Source organism: Ischnura elegans, chromosome 10, assembly GCF_921293095.1.
Source record: "Ischnura elegans chromosome 10, ioIscEleg1.1, whole genome shotgun sequence".
Taxonomy (NCBI): Eukaryota; Metazoa; Arthropoda; class Insecta; order Odonata; family Coenagrionidae; genus Ischnura; species Ischnura elegans.
This window is the reverse complement of record NC_060255.1, coordinates 32,096,044-32,118,010: the sequence shown is the minus strand read 5'-3', so window position 1 is coordinate 32,118,010 and position 21,967 is coordinate 32,096,044. Positions and strand designations below refer to the sequence as shown.

At 37.1% G+C, this 21,967-nt stretch overlaps 1 protein-coding gene across 1 annotated transcript in view; it reads right to left on the bottom strand.

Annotated features, from left to right (window-relative positions):
- LOC124166818 (proline-rich protein 12) overlaps positions 1 to 21,630 on the bottom strand; it is a 202,046-nt gene extending 180,416 nt beyond the window's left edge. The window contains exon 1 of the mRNA XM_046544511.1: positions 20,172 to 21,630. The gene's annotated coding sequence lies outside the window, so the exon portion shown is untranslated. The remainder of the gene's footprint in view (positions 1 to 20,171) is intronic.
- Between the last annotated feature and the right edge of the window lie 337 nt (positions 21,631 to 21,967).

Sequence of the window (21,967 nt, the reverse complement as noted above, 5' to 3'; positions counted from 1 at the left end):
TTACCTTTATTTCGTCGGTAGCTCATCATTTTTACATTAAATTTCACTTAGAGAGCACTAAAACAATGCAATACTGTAAGATTCTGGCCGTCCAACGCCTCATTTCCCATTTTCTTCCACTGGTGTGAGACTCCACTGTTTTTGCCTTTCTAAGAATTGCAAAATCTATCTGGAGCTCCTCAATTTAATTCCTTCCGGTATTCTGTTAATTGAATCATTCTTGCCCCAAATATTTGAGTGGAAGTGATTTGAGAAAACGCTTATTTGATCCGGCTATTCATTCTAGGCATTAGATATGAGTTAATTCCAATGATTTCTACTTCTTAAGTGTTATTTCACTTAACAAATACGGCATGCATGTTGTATTTCTTTCTCTCAACTGAAATTACTCGCCGTACCTTGTGAATCCACGTATTCCAGCTTTTTTGTGGTATCACTTGCCATTTCAATGGTGAGAAAACATATTAGCTTATTTTAATATTTACATCTGATTTTACATATTATTTCTAAAAATTCTTATTCCTGGTATACATTCCTAGTACTGAGAATACTGTTGGTAGTTAAGAGTAAGGAGTCTAGAGGGGCTTCTTTTGCAAACCAAATTCTTAGGAATATTTAAGTATTCAGTTGTGTCTATGGTGATTCCTATTCCCTAGATGGAAAAGTTTTTATAGGGAAGAGACCCTTCCGAATCAATTCGCGAACATTCTCTCTAATCCACTCCGTAGTGCTCGTTGTGTAACTATTCCCTTTTTTTCCTTTTTATTTCCTTAATCACGTATCAAATTAAAATTAATCTCAAAAAATGCATATAATATAATTTATTTATGGGTTGCTCGCACGGTAAAAATTAAATTTATTAAAATGTGTCAAATTTTTTTGTGCGGGCTATCTAAGATCAGTTCTATGTATTAGCTTATGGACTTTATCATTATCTCCCCTCTTTTTTAACATTGGAAAATTATGACCTTATTCATTGAGATGTATACCTGGAATGGTATTTTTTACTTGAAAAATTTATTCCCATATTTTAGTGGCTTTTCTTTTTCTAGGTAACCTGTTAGAAGTGTCACCATGTATCTTATCTCGTGCCATTTGGAGCGCCAAGTCCGCCGATTGACGCTCACATCTACTCTCATGGGGGCTAACGATTTGTCCTTTGTTGATGGCGTAAGTACCTCAATTTATCATCTATATTCTTATCTGCAAATGGTGAAAGACGAATAAGAGCCACCATTTGTAAGGGGAAGTGCGTGGACAATATTTACTCTTTTTGGCCAAAAATTTCATTCAAATAAATCTCAAACACGCTTTGTTACTTTGAATGGATAGTTATCTGTGCTGCACAGTTTGATAACCGTTTAGTTTACGAAAATAAAAAAACTTTGTACTTTTCCTAGTAAATTTACTGAATTATGTTGGATGCGTTTACGTACTGTGCAGAACAAAAAATGCATATTTATTTTCATATTATGGCAAATTTTCCTCAAGTTTCCCGGTCGGCGATCAATGTGAACTTATGAACGACGAAAAATATGTATGATTCCGAAAATCATAGCCAAGGATAATAAACTTATTAAGAATTACTTTTCAATGGATAGAGAACATCTCAGATTATTTTCATATTTCCTCTATTGATTTCTAAAACCTCACATTCCTGGTTTACATTCCCAGTACTGTTGGTAGTTAAGAGTGAGGAGTCAAGCAGGAATTATCTGCAAATCAAATTATTAGCGATATTAAAGTATTCAGTTGTATCTGTGGTGATTCGTATCCCCTAGATAGAAAAGTTTTCATAAGGAGGAGACCTCTGAGAATGATTTCGCGGGCTTTCTCTCTAATCTACCAAATATATTACATTTAAGCTGCGTATTATTCTCTGTTATGTTCTATGTGATTTATTTAATTCACTAGTACATAATCCTCAATGGAAAATTATAATTAATGATTGCTTATAAATTTCTTTTAACTGCCAACTTAAAATGAGACCTTCCTTACCGGGTGTAATTTTCTCATTTTAATTTACGCAAGCGTATTAGAGATTTCAGCCTTTTAAAAGTAGGTACATTTTGGCCTTATTTGCTATAAACTTGGAGTAAGTCCCTATTATGAGACCGAAATTGCGTTTGTTCCATGAGGGGTGAACTTTTATCCCCCCGAGAAATGAGAATTGCGTGAAATGATGATTGGTATCAATCACTGCGACGCATTTATGAAAAGTTCATCATGTGAAATTGTGAACGGGATGGGAATTGCCCGAGCTTAAGCAATATCCGTGTTCCTAATAATTGAATACCTTCTCATAAATGGTGTTTACGATATTCCGGGGAAGTAGTTCTGCAATGATTAATGATTAAAGGCTGGGAAGCTTGATTTTAGAACAAAAAGCGCAGTTGAAGATCTGTATTAAATATCAACCAGTTCCGTTTAATATATAAGAGACATCTGGGAAATTGTTCACGTTCGTATATTTATGGACGTGTTATTCTGATGATTCAGCTTAATGTACAAGGGCTCTTAAATTTTCATCTTTGAATTGAATAAAATCTTCAACAGCCAATTTCAAAACTGTTGATTTTTCCTTCCTTCTATTTATATTTTGATATGATGCGTCCAGATGATTGCTAATACTCTACAATATGTTACGAGGATAATGTATACGTAGGACATAATTATTGATCCATTCCATATGCATCTTTTTTAATAACGAACGAATATGGAATGCATATTAACGAAGCATTGCATGTTAATGTTCTCTAAAAGATAGGAGTTATAAGGAAGGTTATTAACGGAAAAGCTATTAATTCTGGTATGGGCCATGTTATTTCCATGTCCATTTTCCGTGTGCAAATTGGAAATAGCATTCATTGATCAAAAAGTTTTTTGAAAAGTTTCTAACTGTCCAAATAGGCTATTTTTTATGCATATACTACTATTATTTTATAAATCACTTTGGAATCTTGCTAAATCATTGGGAGTCCTTATGGGCTGAAAAAACCTTTAAAATGTCAGTATCAGCATCTAGTAACGACACATATTATTACATTTTTTTATATTTTACCAGGAATAGTTGGTGAACTTAGTTTTTGTTATTGAAGAAACTTCAAGTTGGAGATTTGATGACACATTTAATTTAGTACATTCGTCTAAAATCCTCCCAGGATATTTACTTATAATGTTTATTCTTCGATACAATGTAACCCTCGGAAATTGCATCAGCGTTTCTAATTTGCTAATCTGTAAGTTTCTTGATAAGTGTTTTGTTCATCCATTGGCTGTATTATCACCAAAGGACACCATTTTTTAACCACCAATAATGCTTAATCCGGAAAATATTTTTATCACACCTTGCAAAAATTCGAAAAATTTTAACTTATGTCAGTCTATTTCACATGCCCAATGCACCTAATAGCTATTAAGACCTGATTACAGTTATACTTATGAGAGTATTTGACTGCTTACTGATAGACTATTTATTAAGTTTACTGCATTAAATACGTACTTATAGTATCAATGTACACATGCAGTAAAAGGTTGCGTCCCTTGCGTCACGCCAAGTTTGTGATGTGAATCATTATCAATCCTGTTGGCATTTGGCGGGCTTTCGAGAGATTGATTGGCTCAAGTTTTCTGAGTCAATCATCTCGTAAAAACACAGAAGTATTTGAGTTTCAATCAGCTATACTACTTTGAATATGTGGCACAAAGGTATAAGATTTAGGTTACTTAACATTAACCGATTTTGGCATTTCTTGGTGGATTGAAGTAATGCTCATGTTAGAAACAAAGCAAAGAGAAAGTACTGTTTCACAAACTATTTTTAAATATTTTGTGGAACAGTACTTTGTGTTTGCCTTTGTTCTACCATAAGAGTTTACTTCACGTTTAGGGACTACCATTTCCTTAAATTGTTCGCTAACAGGAACTGTGGGCTTTATGGGTGAGTGTCATTATCACATTACATGTTTTTCGGGAGAATTTATCTTGCAGCCTAATTATTACTATAGTTATTGTCTCGTTTATTTTGCGTAAAGTCTTAAACAATATCGGGATATCGTTCGTATATTACCTCGTTAATTGCTTTGGTCAGACTTGTAAAATAGTGAGTTTCTAAAGTGCGTTTCTGTGCCGTTCTGAAAATCGTCTGTCCCCTAAGCCCCGAGGAATCTAACCACTCGTAGTCCCCGAATATCCATTGGTGCCCCGCCTAATATCAGTGAAAATAGAAAATATTTCCTCTGTTTAACATATAGTTAACGGAGTAAGTATTTCTGCCCGGGATACCAAATCCGGTGCCATCCCAAGAACATCCCTCTTTAGTGAATCTTTCATCCCTATAAGAGCTATTTTTTCTCCGGAATATTACATTAGATTCTAATGAAATTTAATGGAAACCTTCAAAGAGCGGCAGAAAATAGAAATGATTTGATTTCTGAAAACCGCAAGAAATAGACTTGACAACTTGGCCATATCATGAGATGTGATGTTCTAATGAAGACTCATCAAAGGCCTCAAGGCGTTGAAGGCGAACGAAACGAAGGAAGAACGAAAAAGGAAGCCTTACAATTCATCATCATCATCATCATCATTAGTCAACAATTCTAAGATTGGTTTGTCTACATTTCTCTCTCCTATCCGCTTATCTCTTCATAGCTACATATTTATTCTCTTTTACATCCTTTATAACCTGTCCTATATAACTCATTCGGGGCCGTCCCTTGTCCTTTTTCCCTTCCATTTGTCCTTCAACGATTGTCTTCATCAAACCATCAATAAATAAAACGAGAATAAAAGTTGAAAAGGGAAGGAATGCGATAAATTATGCGAAAAAATAGAATTCACGCATATGAAAAGGCTAGTTAGCGGGGAAGTTGAGCGGATAATAGCGTCAAAATAGGGAGGAATTTTTGGGCGACGATAGCGGCGATTTTGAATGTATACGATATATATCGAGGGAATTTTTTTGTGTTGCTCACAATTTGCCCTTCCTCATCCACTAGAATGCATAGACATAATTTTTGCACCGCAAAACCCGTGAATATTATTTCATTGACATGGAAGGGTTCGCGGACAACTATGTTATTTGTGAAATGGTTTTTCCAGTAAATTTATTGTTTGGGCTTGGACTTAAGTTAATCTAAATGAACTAATTTTGTTATACAGTCAATTTATAGCTTCTAAGCATAATTCTGCCATAGATGTTACGCTCTCTAGGAAAAATGACATTGTATTTTGGTTAAACATGGTCAAAAATGTTTGAGATATGTTTAAAATTTGTAGCATTAGACCCAAACATAAGGAAGTTTTGTTTTTACACCGGTATGAGCTACACTTGTACTGCAATGCAGGACGGGTTGAGGTTACCTTTTCCGTGGTTCCGAGGAAGGGCAAGATGCCCAAAGAATAATTTCTTCCCTTCTTTTATGCCACACTGAAGTCTTTCGCGATTCACCGAACTCTTTCGGTCTACGTAAGAGTAGCTTAGCGGGAGCTACCTGAGAAATCTTCGTTCATTCACTTGCAAAGGAAAATCTACGACGGATATTTACGGGGTTTGTCGTCTCGCTCAAGCCTCCAACGAAATTCACACCGTAATGTTAGATCAAATGAACGCCCAAAACGCCGCTTGGAAGAACTGTATCAAACAGGCGTCTACCCTAGCCCTTTCCATATCACCTATTGCAAAGTATGCAATCAATTGTCAGACCGTAAAAAGTCATTCAAAAAGAGTTACCATGAAGCATTACAAGTTAACTAAATATTGTTCTGTACTATAAAAAATCAGATATTTTTTGTGTATCCATACATTTACCTTCCTATTTAATATTTTTTAAACTTTTATGCCGGACTCTGTGATAATGATGCATCAAGTAAATCTTCCTACTGTGTGCACTACTTGTTGACTCTAAAATATGTTACATCATATTTATGTTCCTAAGGGATACGCTTGTCTCGGAATAATAAATTTCACTTTTTATTCTATTTTTATTTTCTACTGCCATATATATCTGACACCAGTAGGGAAAGGAGTAATGATAATTATAGTATCAATAATAATGAATTCATATATCTGTGATATGTATCGGAGAATGTTTTAGGCTGCTTTCGATCACAGTTAGAGCCTTCGCGCGGCGAGACTTGTTGCCCTCCGATGATGCGCCTTCGGTTGCCGCGAAGCCTGCGAATATTCCCAGGGATTGACGGTGCACAGGAAAAGAATACCTGGAGATTGATATTGGCCGAGAATGACCACAATTTCGAGTTTGTAAAAAGGTTCTATAGTATAATTTAATTTAATACTCCAAATAAAGGCGATGTGAGCAATAAAATTCAACGAAAAAAAAGTTTTCTTTTACTGCGATGGTGAAAATTTCCCAAAAATTTATCCCCACTCCGTGTCCCAAATGAGAATTTGAACGGGTGCAAAACAAATGATGGTAAAGTGAAACCTCTGTAGACGGACAACTCTGTCTTACGGACACCTCTGCCTTACGGACACCTATTACTTAAGGGCTCTATTCAACTCCCCGGAAGAAGATATACCTTTGTATAAAGATACAACCTCTATTGTGCGTACTTTTATGGACAAGAACACTTTTTAGGCACAATTTTACTCTTTCACGGATTCCATTGCCATGGGTTTTCTGACCGATTTCTCAAAAATTTGAGATTTTTTTAATGATTTCATTTAGCTGGCTCAAATTCATGCACCAAAAACCTTCGTGGTTATATTACGCATAAAAACATGGTTTTCTTTCGGTCACCGCCGACTTACGGACCCCTCTCACTTAAGGATATATTTTTGGCTCTGTTAGTGCTCGTAAATGAGAGGTTTTGTAAAATATTGTGGCAAAGCTCTCATGTGAGTACTTCGAATTAATAATTCGTTGAGAGCCAGATATTAATGCGATCAATGTTTTTTGAAATATTACACTATATTAGAAAGTTAACGATTTTTGTGGGTAAAAAATTCCCAGATGTGAACCATATCGGTCCGTCCGGACTTCGGAGCGCGACCCCCGCCGCTACCACCGCCTTCGCCGCCGTGGTCTCCGGCCGTCGCGCGGTACGGTCGGTGTCGCCGCGTCGGACGCGGAACCGGTCGACTCCAGGCGCGGAGACCCCAACCTCCCACGGCCGGCAGACACGTGCCGTCGCTTTTTTGTCTTTCTCTCCACGCGCACGCCCTCCCAGGAGGGAAACCGACACGCAGCCAACACGCGCACGCAAACAACATGAACGTACGCACTTCTTCTCGAGTGTGCGAAGTGTAAAAAAGGAAATAATTGCATTTTCAGGAGCCATGCGTCGTGAGCCGCGAAGACAGGAATATAGTGTGGCGTAGAACTAATGGCGCTCGTATGTCGTTGAGCTTGTTAATAACTCTTCTCCACTTTGGCCTTATTAGCACGCGGGGACTTGCGGAGTGTGGGATTTGTATACCGCAGGGGTTTACCCGGAACAGGACCACGTGAACATGCCCTTGATGGCAATGGTTCTGTTGAAACTAATGGTGGGAACCTTGGCCAAGTTTGCATATTTGCTTTGATTCTACGATATATGGTTGCAGTTCAAGCCACCCATCAATGGTATAGTGCTGAGGTAAGGATCCAGTGCAAATTGGTGGTACTTTCATGGTACCTTGGGGTATAACTTGTATTTTCGAGCGCAGCTCGTTTTGCATCATGTTCGAGCACTCGAGAATAATTTATGCCAAATGCATTTCATATTTGAGAAAGTATACTCATAAAAATAATTAATTTTTAATATCGTGAAAAATTTTCTAAAAATTCTTTAAACGCTAGTATATTTGGATATGCACGAATTAATCATATGAGTGCTTGGCCACAATATACTGCCCAATTTTTGCATTTGTTCAAACTTTCATGCGGATTGCGGAGTGGGAATCAACTTTTTGAAAATTTTCACCGTCACAGTGGAAGAAAACTTTTTAAAAATGCCACTGAATTTTAATGTACACCACCGATTTCATGGAAGAGTTCACATTAATAGGCCTCACGGTGCGAAATCTTCCTGGATGGATCATGGATTATAACATCATTAAAGTTGCCAAAGTATTTATCTGGTTTGAACTACGAATCGTGAGCTTTCATGGCAAATTCTGGAATATGTAAGAAACTCAGTATCCAGAAGTCGTCCCCAGTATCCTACGTTTTCTGGTTTTTCCCATAGAATGGAAGTTAGAAAAATTTTTCATGCCCTCTTATGCCTCTAATGTAAGGAAAATTGTCTTTCTTTGGAATGTTTAATTCATTTGAACTGCAGAACCTTTTTACTTCCTCAAAATTGAGATTATTCTTCCCCGATCCCTATTTGCAGGTATTTTCTCTGCTATAACCATTCTCTCATTGCTGGAATTTTCTTACCGTGTCAGCGTTCTACGAGACCACTCACTTGTAATCTAAATATAATTCCTATGGCAACATTCTTATTCTATCCTATCAACTTTCATGTGTCACAGATTCCTTTCTGCGCCTGTGATATCCTCTGGCTGAAGGCCACAATTACTAGGCTATGGATATGGCAATGTTCCTAAATGCACTCGAAGCTGTTTATATATGATAATAAGAAGACGTGATATGACTTTTCCCTGACGTAAAATACTTCCCGACGGAGTTGCTGGCGATAATTTGTTACGAATTTATCCGACTAATCAGAATTTGAAACAAAATCAGGGACCATCAGAACTTTAAAACTTCTAAGAACCATTATAATGGGGCCATTGCGATTTTGAAGCAAATAAATACAAGAAGCAACACTGAATGAAGGGATTTGTTTAACCTTATTAATGGAGGGTTTGGTAAGCAAAAATAGAAAATGCTTCTGGAAAGACTGAGCGTAAAGAATGGATGAGTTAAGGGTAACAAGATTGCATTGCTCAAAATTCTAGGTGGTCATTGTCAGACAGGTAGACATACTAAGAGGTAGACATACCAGTTCTTCTCCACCCAAGAATCAGGTGTAGATGAACTACTCTCTAACAGATCAAGCATCAATAAAATTGAGGTAGAAGAGATAATTTAAAGTTAAATGCGCGTGATACGCAGCCTGGGATCATGTTAAAATCCATGGATATGGAACAAATATTTTCATCTAATAAACACTCAAAATTTTTCAAACAACTACCTTCTTGAGTAAAGTATTAAATACCTGGATTTGGTCGCTTATTGATATATATTGTGCACGTTTTTAATTTCTTAATTTTTATTAAAATAAAAAGAAATTGATAAACGCAAAATAATTTAAAGACTGCTGATAATCAGTTTTGGAAGTAATGCTGTATAATGCTAGCTGTGCCCTTGATAATGACACTGTTAGTGTCGAAACCGGTTGGATTATATAAAAAATTTGTGTAAAATTTCAACTTCGTCAATACTTCATCATTATGACGCTAGCTGTAGACCCACCTATCCAATCGATTTTAGCTTATGAAGACATAAAAAATGATATATAAATACATTCAATCACTACCATTCCTAGTTATAGTCGTATAACCGTCGCTGATTCTTAACTTTTTCTTTTATGATACGGCTATGGCACTATCTCCTGTAAAATTTCTGCTCCTAAAAACCCACTTTTAAATCATCACCCATGGTGACTGCTATTGAGTCAATTCCATGAAATACACCCTTGTCGTTGTGTATGTATATCTTCCCTCTATCCCAGTACTTTTAATAGAAATTGACCTCGATGCCCCACACATACTGTAGCAATGACTCAAGCCCAAGTTGTCAGGTTTATCCACACATACATTTGACCGATATGGGTACTCAAGTACCTCGCCAGTAGGCCGATGGAAAGAAATCGCCAGCAATTTTAGCAGACATCACACTCGATGGCGATAGCAGACTGCCGCCGATGACTAACGTTCGGGCGAATTGACCGACATGTTTTTTAGCGCCCGCGTGCTTGATCCGGAAATGATTCGCGGGGAGACGAACGTATTGAGTTGGCAGTATGTCGGATTGGAGGGTTTTTTAAGGGGCGAAGGTTGTTAACGGCTTGATGTTGGGATGGGATATATGGTGTTGATAGTCCCAGGTCGGCTTCGAGAGAGAGTTTTTACGTTTTGCGGGAAGAGACCGTTGGCCGTGGAAGCGGTTAAGTGAGGGTAGAGGGTTCGCGGTTTGAGGGGCGGCCGACACGGCGGCCCTGGTGTTAGGGTGGTCGCGTAGCCACGGAAGGCGTGTGTATACTCTCGCGTGCCGTACGTGCTCAAATGGGTGGGAAATGGAAGAGGGGGGAAGTGGATTGAAAGTGATGTCGGTAGCCTGTTGATTTTTTGGGGCGATATCCCGCATGTCCCATCCGCGGTACACATGAAGTTTGATGGGCGTGTTCTCAAATCGAGTTACTTGCAATTCTCCTTACCTTCTTGTAACTCTTATGTGTGTGCACTCGGCATAGGGTTCAACTTTGTTCGGAATACTTCTTTGCCCTTGTGTTCCTTGAAATAAATGCAGGAACAAAATTCTCTAAGAATCTTACGGCATAGTTGACATTCTTTCCTCTTATCGAAGTATCCTACGGCGTTCAGAGCGGCCTCGGTGCTGGGAAAAAGGTGAAGTCTTCGTGTTTCGAACATTTTTCCTAGTGTGAGGACATAAATGAGTGTGAATTAAATATTAGAACCAACAGTAAAGAGTCCAATTTACGCAGCAAATGCAGTTTTTTTTCAATAATTTATACCTAAAATTACGGGAATGATATGTCTTGATAAGCCATAAGAAATTACAATAACAACTATTATTAAAATAAATAGGCCTAAAGAACAAATAAATTTTACGTTCTAGTAAATTATAGCTTGTTTCTCTAGGTTTTTACCTAAATTCCTGCGGTGAAACTAAATATTGGTTCACGGAAGATATAGCGTTTTTCTGGCTCTGTTTAACGAGCGTCAAAGTAGGTTTGATTTGAAAAAAAATATCACGACTACTTAAAACTTACAATTTTTAATCACAGCAATAACACACACCCTGGATCTGATTTGTAATCGGTTTTGAAAGAGACATCTCCCTGGAATCTATGAAATGTTGGATTTGTCGTGGCGGCTTTTCTCCTTCTAGCTATTGGTAAATGAGATTTAGATGAAGTAGTCCGGATTATGAAACTAGTAAGTTGATGCTGTTGCTCTTTAAAGAAAAGTAAAAAAACCTTTGTATTTTGAAAAAGGTTGCTTAATAGCGTTTGTTCCAAGCCTTGTATCTTTCATTACAAGAAAGGAAGGTTATTAGTTTTTAATTCAAGTTTGCTGCGATAGACGGTGAGGAAATAAATCTATTTATTTCCTAAATTCGTGGCTAAAGACTCTTTCTTGCTCTTAGAAACTCCAGCTTCAAGACGCTATTACGGTGAACTATGCCGTATTATTGTTCTTATATTCTCTCGCTGAACTTATAAGGTTTCAGCTATGAATATGGAATTGAGAAGTTCTCTCCATCCTATTGGTTGTGAAAAGCTACTTTGCCAGACAACATGCCAGAATATTTTCTCAATTGGGTATGTTGCTGTATTTGATGATGATTTTGTTTACCAACGCAAGTTAAAACTCAAGCTTTTTGGGAACTAACTTTGATGATACCGAGTATGTTATGATTCCTGAGACTTTTTCGAGTCTTTTTGTAATTGAGAAAAGAATGATTGATTTCTGAATTTTCAGCAAAAACAGCTATTAAAAAGTTTTGCGGTGGAAATTATTTGAAGCAGGTATTACTAAAAGTATTATTTCGTCTCATTTAATCCCTGCAAATACCTGTCGAGCATAAAAAATTATCTATTAATGTCCATATGACTCAGCTGTGGTTCCAACATACTTTCTGGCTATGTTGAATTTCTTTAGGAATTACCGGCTCGATAGGGAGCCACTAGGTCTCTAAAAATATTCAAATAAATTTATATTAAATATTTTTATTAATTTCATCAAGGACGAGATTTTATCAGTAAATTCCATATTATCTTCTTTGCTTTATATCACTCACTAGTAGCATATAAAAACGTATTATTGAGCCCATATTACCAAAGATCTGGTTACAAAATACATTCTAGCAATGTGCGTTTTTTTCAGGGATAGCTGGTTTGTTTAGAAGCCCCTAGACCTAGAAATATAGCTATCTCCTGAAGTACGAGGTTTTTACAATAAATTAGGTCTTTTCTCCAGTGTTTTGTATCAATATTTGATATGCATATTTTCATGATTTCAATGGTTGTGTGGCCTGTGAATACCAAGGAATTAAAGTTTTTACCGGTCCATCTCACAGTTGGATAAAAATCTGCATTGCAGATTGCACTGGCAATTGAACAATACTGAATTCGAACTGAATAGACAGTCGTAGCCCAGAATAGGTAGTCGTACCGATAATGATACAGGTACATGTATTGCAAAGTGGCTTTGTAAGGAGTTTTGTCGAAGCATGGTAGCTTTGAGCGATAGTTATATTTAGGAATCATTTTATTGCCATACATGCATTGAAACTCCACCTTAATAGTGTTATTTTTACTCTACCTCTCAACCTCTAGCAAATAAGTCTACGCCCTTCTTCTTTGTTCTGAAATATTGCAAACGAAACATTATGGAATAACGGGTTGCTTTTACGTCATTTTCACTCCTCGCATCAACTCTGGAGAATTCCTTACGATATTAGGAATATTAAACCTAATCTTTTAATGAAAATTGTTCATAAAAATCACTTAATCTGTGTAGTGCATTGTGAATTTTGTGACAAATAGCTGTTCAATTGTCTGACCACACAAATATTTCCAAAAGAATACCATGAAGTATGATAATGCTCCTAAATAATCTGAAGTGTAAACTCAAGTTAGCATAATTGACTTGAAATCAATAGGAAAAATCCCTGATGGTAAGTTTTTCAAAGTTTCTACACAAATTTTGCGTTCATTCGGCATTTCAGTCCTTAATATTTACTTTATTTCATTAGCTTTGCCAACACATCTTGTTCCTGCTTCATATTAGTGCCAAGACTCCTATTGCACTATGGCTTATAGGAAATTAAGTAGAATTAGTGGATAATGGCTCAAATAGTGCATGATGGTTTTATGCGAACTCAAGCTTTTATCATATCTATTATCGAAAATGAATAGAAATATATTGGGAAGGCGAAAATTGTAACTGAAAAAATAAAGACCGCACTAAGGAGTCCTTTCATGCGAAAAGTTCTTTTCCAAGTGATAATTTCTACAATTTTTGAAACAATTCCTACATTAAATGAAATTGGTTAGTGAAAGCAATGATATTGTTGGTGACTGGTTGCGATATCTTATTCATATTTTTTTCTTTTTTCATAAATAGCAATTTTTTCAGTTTTTTACGTGTTAAGTTTTTTCTTACAGTGAAAGTATGTCTGATTTGGACCGAAAATTTCCTGATTATTTTGAACCTTATATTTTTTATTTTAATTACTGGCTCATTCCCAACCCTCTCCCTCTCTGTAACAATTCTCCCTGTAAACTTAATTTAAACTGATATAACAAGTATAGCAATATTTACACATTTTGAATTTTTCATATAATAATTACAAAAATGAAATCAATCTGAATTACAGGATTATAGGATATAAATCATTTGGTTATTTTCCGATAGAAAAACTATCTAAAAGCAATACGGTTAAGTATGTGGAGTGTGTCACGGTTTTCACCACAAGAAGATATTAATAGTCTGTACAAAAGGAAATGTTACCGGTCAATAAGAAATGAAAAAGGCCGTTATTATTTTTTATCGCAGTTAAATTTCTTCGATATATATTAATCATAACTCCAAATGGCAACAAAAGTGGCAGGTCAAGATTTTTCTGGAACTTCAGTCTTATGCATTCTCCTAGTAATCATGAAACTCCCAAGGTACATTGCGCATAACTTATGTTGTTCTAATTTTCTTTGAGCTTGCATCGAATGATACCTTCAGTAATTCTTCTATGAGACATCAGAAGTTTGAGTTCCAGTACCTTATTTTGGATTTTTACATTCCTCTTTTGGCGCTTTTTCCTAATTTCGTCAGGCAACAGAACAGCATGAATCCAAGTATCTACCACACATAATGCCAGGTAAGGCATTGCATATTGTGCCTCTTGTTTGGTTACTGTCATATTTGATTTGTGCTTCATTTTTAATTCCGTTTTCATAGCTTTCCAAAAATTATCAACCTGTCTGGGAAATGTTCCTTGAACGCATTTTTTAATTTTTATGCATACGGCTCTCGGGTCGTTGTGTCGTTGGATGACGATATTTCAAACAGAGGCTAACCGAGCGTTCAGCAGTTGCTCTCATACAATGAATAATTGTGAGAATGCAGAAAGAAAATACGAAATTTATCCACTTCAAGAACATTAGAAGTTTACAGTATTTAGGCCGCTGCATGATTTTCACCCTTCAGAAGTACCTGTTTCTCCTTCACAATTTTTATTGGAATATTGGCATGAAACCTTCTGCTATTTGAACTGTTTTAAAGAACAAGGAACTCCTCCAGCATGTGAAAGTACGTCTCTCTTCTGTATTCTTCACCACTGTAAGAGGTATTGAGATGTAAATAAGTTGTTTCAGGATTATTCCTGAATGAAAAGGTGTTTTTAGTATTCCAAAACGGAGTAACTGCTCGTTTGAGGACTGAATTTACCCTTATTAAAACTTTTAATGGTTGCAAAATAGGCACCTAGTTCATTGTTTTGGATTTTCCATTGCAACAACTCCTCGTTTTAATGCTTCAGGAGTTTTCAGAGACATGCTTGAAAGCATTTGTACGATACTAAATACCTTTTTGGTTTCATAACGCTCAAAGCGAAGACACATGTTTGTAAAATTAGATAAGAAACTAAAATATAACCTAGCTTTGTATACATAATTTTTAAAATACATCAATTTTCTCTTCAAAGCCCCTCAAAGCTTCTTATTTCTTGATGACACGTTTTTCAGATGAAAACATTTTTTTAGCGATCAAGAGTAGTGGGAGGGTTTTCCACTTTGCAAAAAGGGTACCTACCTAAAGCTATATTACATAAATGCTCAGAGTTATCACTATAAGGGGAAGTTTTAATCAAGCAGAAGCTCAATTTGTCCATTTTGAATTATTAACGAATCATTTACCTTCCAATTCCAAGCAAAAGATGCGGGATATTACTCCCAACCGACTCGGTATAAAAATATCCCCCCCGCCAGGTCTGATTTGAGGTCTAAAATATTCAGCGCACACATGGCTTAGGTAGGGTGCTTCGATTTTGAATAATAAATTAATGCTGAAAATCCAAATCGCTTGTGGAATTAAATTTGAACGTTTTAAAGCTCCAATTTAAATGTGCGAGGGGAATTGCATTTCGCCGCTGAAATGGAGTTAATGAAATGAAGCCTGACATTATGAAAAAAAGTAGATTTTTATTCCCCGATACGGTATAACTTCATCAATCGCTCTACATTTGGAAATAAAATTATGGCGATTAATTTTAACGTTCTCAAATGACCAATCATTTGTGATTTTGCACTTGTGCACGTTTTTAAATTGCTTGAGGGCTTTATTTACCTCAGGCCTAAAAGAAGGGAAAAAAATTTGTTTCATCAACAGAATAAAAATGACGTGAGGCGGGGATTCATGAAAACTTGCTTAGTGATATAATGCACGGTGGTACTTAAACAACGCTTGAGTGGAAACGTTCATTATTTTAATAAGTTTAGAGGGAACACCTCATTGATTCTCACTCATGAGTCTCATAATATCCGATAAATTACTCTGTGCATAGCTATATAGAAATTTTAATTCCTCGTAATATTATCTGTATGGAATCCGAACAGTTAAACACCTGATATGCTCGAATGCGTATGAGTTTCACGAAATGAATTTTTTAAATTAGAAATTATACTGTATCTAAATTTATGTGTCATGATTTCTGAGAGCAAAAATGACCTGCTTTTCCTTATGGATCAAAATTAATATTGAACATCAAGGTATTAAACTTGCTGTAAATTGAATAACGTGCAATGAAATTTGAAAATTATGCCGATTCCTTAGCCGAATCTGGGAGAATACCGCGCATTTTTCCGCAAATGACTCGAGCAAAATTGAGGATATTCCTCACGTACATCCGATATATCCACAGGTCAGGAAAAAATTATTTCTTCTCATATTAAAACATATGACTAAAATGGAACATGAAATTGAATTATCGCCAAGCTTATTTTTTATATTATGGCTGAATTTTATGAAATAGTAACCATTACTCAAACTTCACCTGGTCATCTGGCATTTTCTTAATTGACAGCCTAATCAAATAATATCTGTTGTGCTCATGTAGAAGAATACTTTACTCATAGTTTGTATTTATATTCATTAAATGGGTTTTCCATTTGTGTAAAAAAATGGACTTTTGATCGGGAGGACTAAGTCTTTTTTATTACTATTATAGCAGAAATAAAATAGGTAAGCTCTATATAGTTAGCGGCTATTTAATGATGTGGCTTAGGAGAGAATATCTCGATTATGTGATGGCATTTTAGGAAAATCGCTTTTGAATCGTTTTGGTTTGTTGTAGCTCTTGATATAACATGGAAAACATCGACACATGGAAAAGGCCACTTCTTAACTTTCAACTGTTTTAAGCATTAAGTAATACAGAGTATGTTCTTATGTTAACATTAGCCTTTATAATTCATATCCCCGAGAAAATACTGCATATACGTTTTCATTCATCACATCATCTATATATCGATTCAGATACTCCTCGATTTTGCAAGTGATGCGGAAAAATTATGAGAGGAATGTAGTTTTAATCCTTGTATGAACATACATAATTTTAGCACTACTTTATGTTAAATTGGCGTGGAAAATACCATTTAGAATGACCTAGATTAATTAGTGAATTTCTATGAAAATATGAGCAACAGCCTCAGTCCTTAGATAGCCTTTCATATTGCTATTGAACTTGGATAGCGCATTAATTTTCATGCTAAGGGTACTTATAAAAGACTATACAGGAGTCCAAAGGATAAGGTCCCCATAAATGATTAGATTTTATAAACATATTATCACGGTACGCATCTATATATTTAGGCCCTTGTAAGTTTCCGTGTTTGTAACATATCGCTTTCTTTTGCTAACCCTGACTGAGGATTAATTCTAATGTAATCCAGTTTTATTTCATCAGCGCTAACCTATTCTAACATTAATTTATCGCATCAAGTGTTTTATATTTGCGACATCAAAAATCTCATCCTTTATAATGATGTCGGCATACCGTCGATTGGTGCTTTTGATTGCATATGACATTAAAAAGTCTATGTACCTCATGTATTTATATTTATAGTTATATTTATGCCAATTATTTATCTTATTTCATAACGAAGTAATGGAAGTTAACCGGTAATGAAATGAATGGAGTAATTAGGCAGTATTTTAATGTGCAGTCATGTTTAAAAATATGTATGTTCGATGAAGCGATCTATGATATCCCCCTAAACTGCCTGTCAAATTGTATCTCACCCATTACACAAACAACGGTTTTCGATATTTATCAAATTCGAAACATTCAATTACTGTCTGTTCGCATCAAAATGATAATCATACCAATACACTCTACTCTTAATTTGTTTTTTTCTGTATCATTTCCCACAGAAGATTCTTTTCCCTATCGCACTGAAATCTCCTATCGCAATAATGCCACCGCCCCAAGTTCCTTAAGTACAGACTAGCACATTGTTCTTTCTCGTCGATTTAGAATTTATCTTTAGCTTATAAATGATGTAATTCAATCCAAATTCTTTCTCATATTGGTGGATATTGGCCTAAAAATTTCATTCTCTTACTTTTGGCCATAGTTTATTTAAACTGCCTCCATCGAATTCAAAGATTTGTTTGTCCTCTCTCCACCGACAACTCTTTCTTCACACATCCTGTTAAAAAATTATGAACTGCATTGTTTTAACTCTCCCCTCTAATCTCATTGCTGACTTGATAGAGCGGTTCACTGTACTTATCGCCTGAGTAGTATACGGCTATTAACCAAGAATACGTGGTCTTCGGTATCCACTTTAGCAAACGTAGCTTTAGATAAGTTAAAAAAGAAATCTATTGTATTTTATTTGATATGTAGATGAATGAATAATTATGAATTGGATGAATTATATGAAGAACGCATTTTTTGGTTGTGTTAAGAAAAGGAGCTATTTTTTCGTAGTCGAAGACAGAACCTGAATTTCATGAAATTTTGGGATACCGTACTTAAATATAACATTTTTGTTTGAAAGATAGCAAGAAAGAACAATTTTTTCGTGTCTTGCATTCTTGACTCCTCTATTTGACTGAAGTTTTGGAAGTAGTTTACTTTTCCTCACTGAATACTAACAGCCCAAAGGCTTGGCCAGAGCCAAGAGGCTTGGCTATATCAATGGATGTATTTTGAGCAACATTTGCCTATTAAAATAGGATTTCTCCGTTTACAATGAGAAATATCGGTAGGAGCATTTTCATAAGGTATTCTAAGGTGTTAGAGAGAAACTGATTTTTACTAGCGCCAGGGGAAATTTTGATCCCATACGGTCAAACGCGATTAAGTGCTATAAGTTATATTTAATTGGTATACCTGAATTTACGAAATAGGTATCATTATTTTATCCTTAATATTCATACCCAACTATGCAATGACAGTGATGTCAATGTCTATTCCCGTCTGAAGCGTGAAAAATCTTAGCCTAATCACGAAATCGTGATAATTTCGGCCAACTACATATACCGAGTACACTTATTGCTTGTCTGTTAAATTATTAGGCACTAGACATAATGCTTTCTCATTAGTGGTGCCAAAATTGTAAATTACTGCTGAGGTACATATTTTGCAGATTCATATGATAATTATATACATTAAATATTATTTCCTACCAATTCAAGCTTTTATTGCTGCTAGAGAAAAGATTTTTGGATGATTTTTGTGAAAAGATTCAACCTTCACTGTATTTAGAAGATGTGAACCGTGCGATGTGGGTACGTTAAACCGTTAGACATGACTTTCATGAACACGTTTATACATGCAAGGATGCTAGTAAACGATTTTGGGAATCATGTAATTGATCATATATTTGTTAGCGTTTTGCTGGTCTGGAATCAAAATTAACTATGCAAGAAATGAATCTTAAGAATTCAAGTTGGTACAATTACCGCGTCCGCTCCGATGACTAATGACAATGTGGCGCTTTGATAAGAGATGATTTTGTAACCGCATGCCTATTTCACTGGAAATTATTTGTGCCTTGAGGATAATCCTATCTGAAATTTCCGAGGAAATATATTCATTGTTGTTTTCTGGAAAGACTGATTGCAAGTACATCTCTCCGAGATCAACGGCGACGTTAATTATAGGATTTTACGACTATATTTCTAATAGAAACATCTAAATTCTGTTCTATTAAATCACTTATTTACGTCAAATACTCTTTCGTTTACTCAAATTAGGAATAACCTGCTTTTCTAAGACTTATGCGATTGTTATGATTCCTTGAACTGAGTTTGGCTTTCTTACGGAATAAAAACGTATGCTGTGCGAGGAAAGGAGATTTTACGTCGAGATAAACAGGAAGTTTGGCATCACAATATCGAAAATCTAAATTATGTCAAGATAAAGGACACACGTTTTGCGTAAGGACACCTTATTATCGATCTACATGCACCTGAGTACATCAATTGATATTTATGTTATGTGCATTTTTCAATTGAACGGAATTACTATTTGCTCGAATGAAAATGTACTTCAAATATCCTTAAGACAGCTCTGAAGAGACAAGTTTATTTTCACTTTAATGTATTTGGTTTAACACTGTACCTATTCTTATGTTGTTGTAATTATTCAATAAGGAATTTTTTCTCATTTTATTTTTTGCATTGCCCTATATTCTCATACTACGGAGTCCAATGGTGCAAATTTATAGATCATATGTTCCAAAGTATATTATCCTGGAATAATAACTATATCACGATTATGCCTTACGTGTTTTGCTCATGAACATTTATCGCCTCCGTTTGGTTGATTCAATTCTGCATCGCTGCTGCCTTCGTATTCCTAATTGAATTTGTTAAGTAAAGCTGAGTATGTGAGTGATATGGTTTCTATAGTTAAGAATAGGACCTGGAGAATGGGCACGCCCCATTTGATTTCGCTACTCACCACAGCCCGGCCGGAGCGACAGTCCGCAGTTCGGCAGGAGCGTAGTCCAATCGGGTCAAAGACTCCTCCTCCCTCCTCTAGTCCACGGACCACGACCTCCTCCGGGGGCCGTCGTCCCTAGGCGGGTTCTGATTCTAGCACCGCCTCTGATTTTTCAGGTGGAACGATGAAATGGAACAGGAAATCGAGTCTAGTGTAATCTTCTCCGAGGATTAATGCCAAACTCCTCCAGATCGGCTTCTTATGATTTGTTGATAATGGAGAATCTCCTCAAACTTGAAGAATTTATCATAAAAACGATTATTTCACTCTCCTTACCGATGAAGAATTAATTTTGGTCAGGTTCCGTGTTCTTTTGGAACGATAAAATGGAACAAAAGATCAAATCAGTGCAATCTTCTCCGAAGATTAATACCAATCTCCTCAAAATCGGCTACTTATTATGAGTTTACAGTGGAAGATTGCTTCAAACTGGAGGTATGTGTCATAAAAACAAGAATTTAACTCTCCGTACTGATGTAAGATTAATTTCTGTTGGGTTCCGTGTTCTTCTACTCGCGCGAAAAGTCGCGAGAGCTGTCGGAATGAAGTCCAAACATCCGGGATGAAGTCGTTCGCAGCTCCGCCCAGACCACGTGGCGCGCGGTCGGTGTCAACAATGACGGGGCGAGAGTCTTCCTTTCCCGCCCCGCGCGGCGTGTCGCCTTCGCAACACTTAACTTCCTGCCCTGCTCGTACTTAACTTCACAACTTCGTGCCACACTTGACAGGACTTGCTATCGGCACGATTGGAATTTTCATGGTTTGTGAATTCAACAATGGGGAGAGTGAAATAGGGCAGAACACGTGTAGTAAATAGCTGCGCCGATATTCTGCCGCCTGCGCCGACACTCCGCCCGGCAGAGAGAGGAGTATACACGTTCTAGTCAGTTCCACTTGTACTAAAGAAGACAAATACTGTGGTTACTACGAGTACACTGCACAATACATGCCAATGTGGTCGCTAGTCCCTTTTTCACAGCTTGTTGGTGTTGACAGCGCCACGCCACACACCTCAGACCGGCAGCGCTAAACTCTGTTCCGTCGGCACTGGTTTCTTCAGTCTCAAACAACGCTCACTGGTTTGTAACAACAGTCCAAGCATACTTCTCACACTATTTGCGCCTCTTCCCCTCCTCTGCTACCGTCTGCTGCCGATGTCACCTCACTGCCGCAACAGCCAGGCCGTCTCGGACCTCTGCTGGTGCCCCACTCTGTACCCAAAACCACCCACCCGCCACATCCGTGACAACACGCCGGACTGATAGACAAGAGAGAGAAGGAGAGACAGACAGTGAGTGGTCGCGATGCCGTCAAAGCCCTTCTGCCCCCGACGAGCGTAAACGAGATAATAATCGCTTTCGCGTGTAGGCAGATGATCCGCCCAATCTGCGCAGATCACACAGATTGAATTACGCGCCGGAGTTAAACCAGGCGGGGGGGGGGGGCGAGGAGAAGGGGAGGAGGAAAACGAAAGAGTGGATCACGACGGGAAGGGGGACACGTGTGTACGAGTGGGGGTGGGGAAGAGAAATTGTGGCCGACGAAAAAGCACCGGGACGTAGTCCTTGTTGGGGAGGAGGGGGGAGAGGATTTGAATGCGGGGGGGGGGGTGGTAGGGGAACGGGAGGTAGGGAGGGGAGACAAAAGCTTGGTAGGATCCCCTCGGCTGTGCGGGGAGGAGGTGGGGGAGGCGAATAATATGGGCGGGACGTGGGGTGGGGCAAGGGAGCATCCCGTGCTGTGGAGGGTGGGTG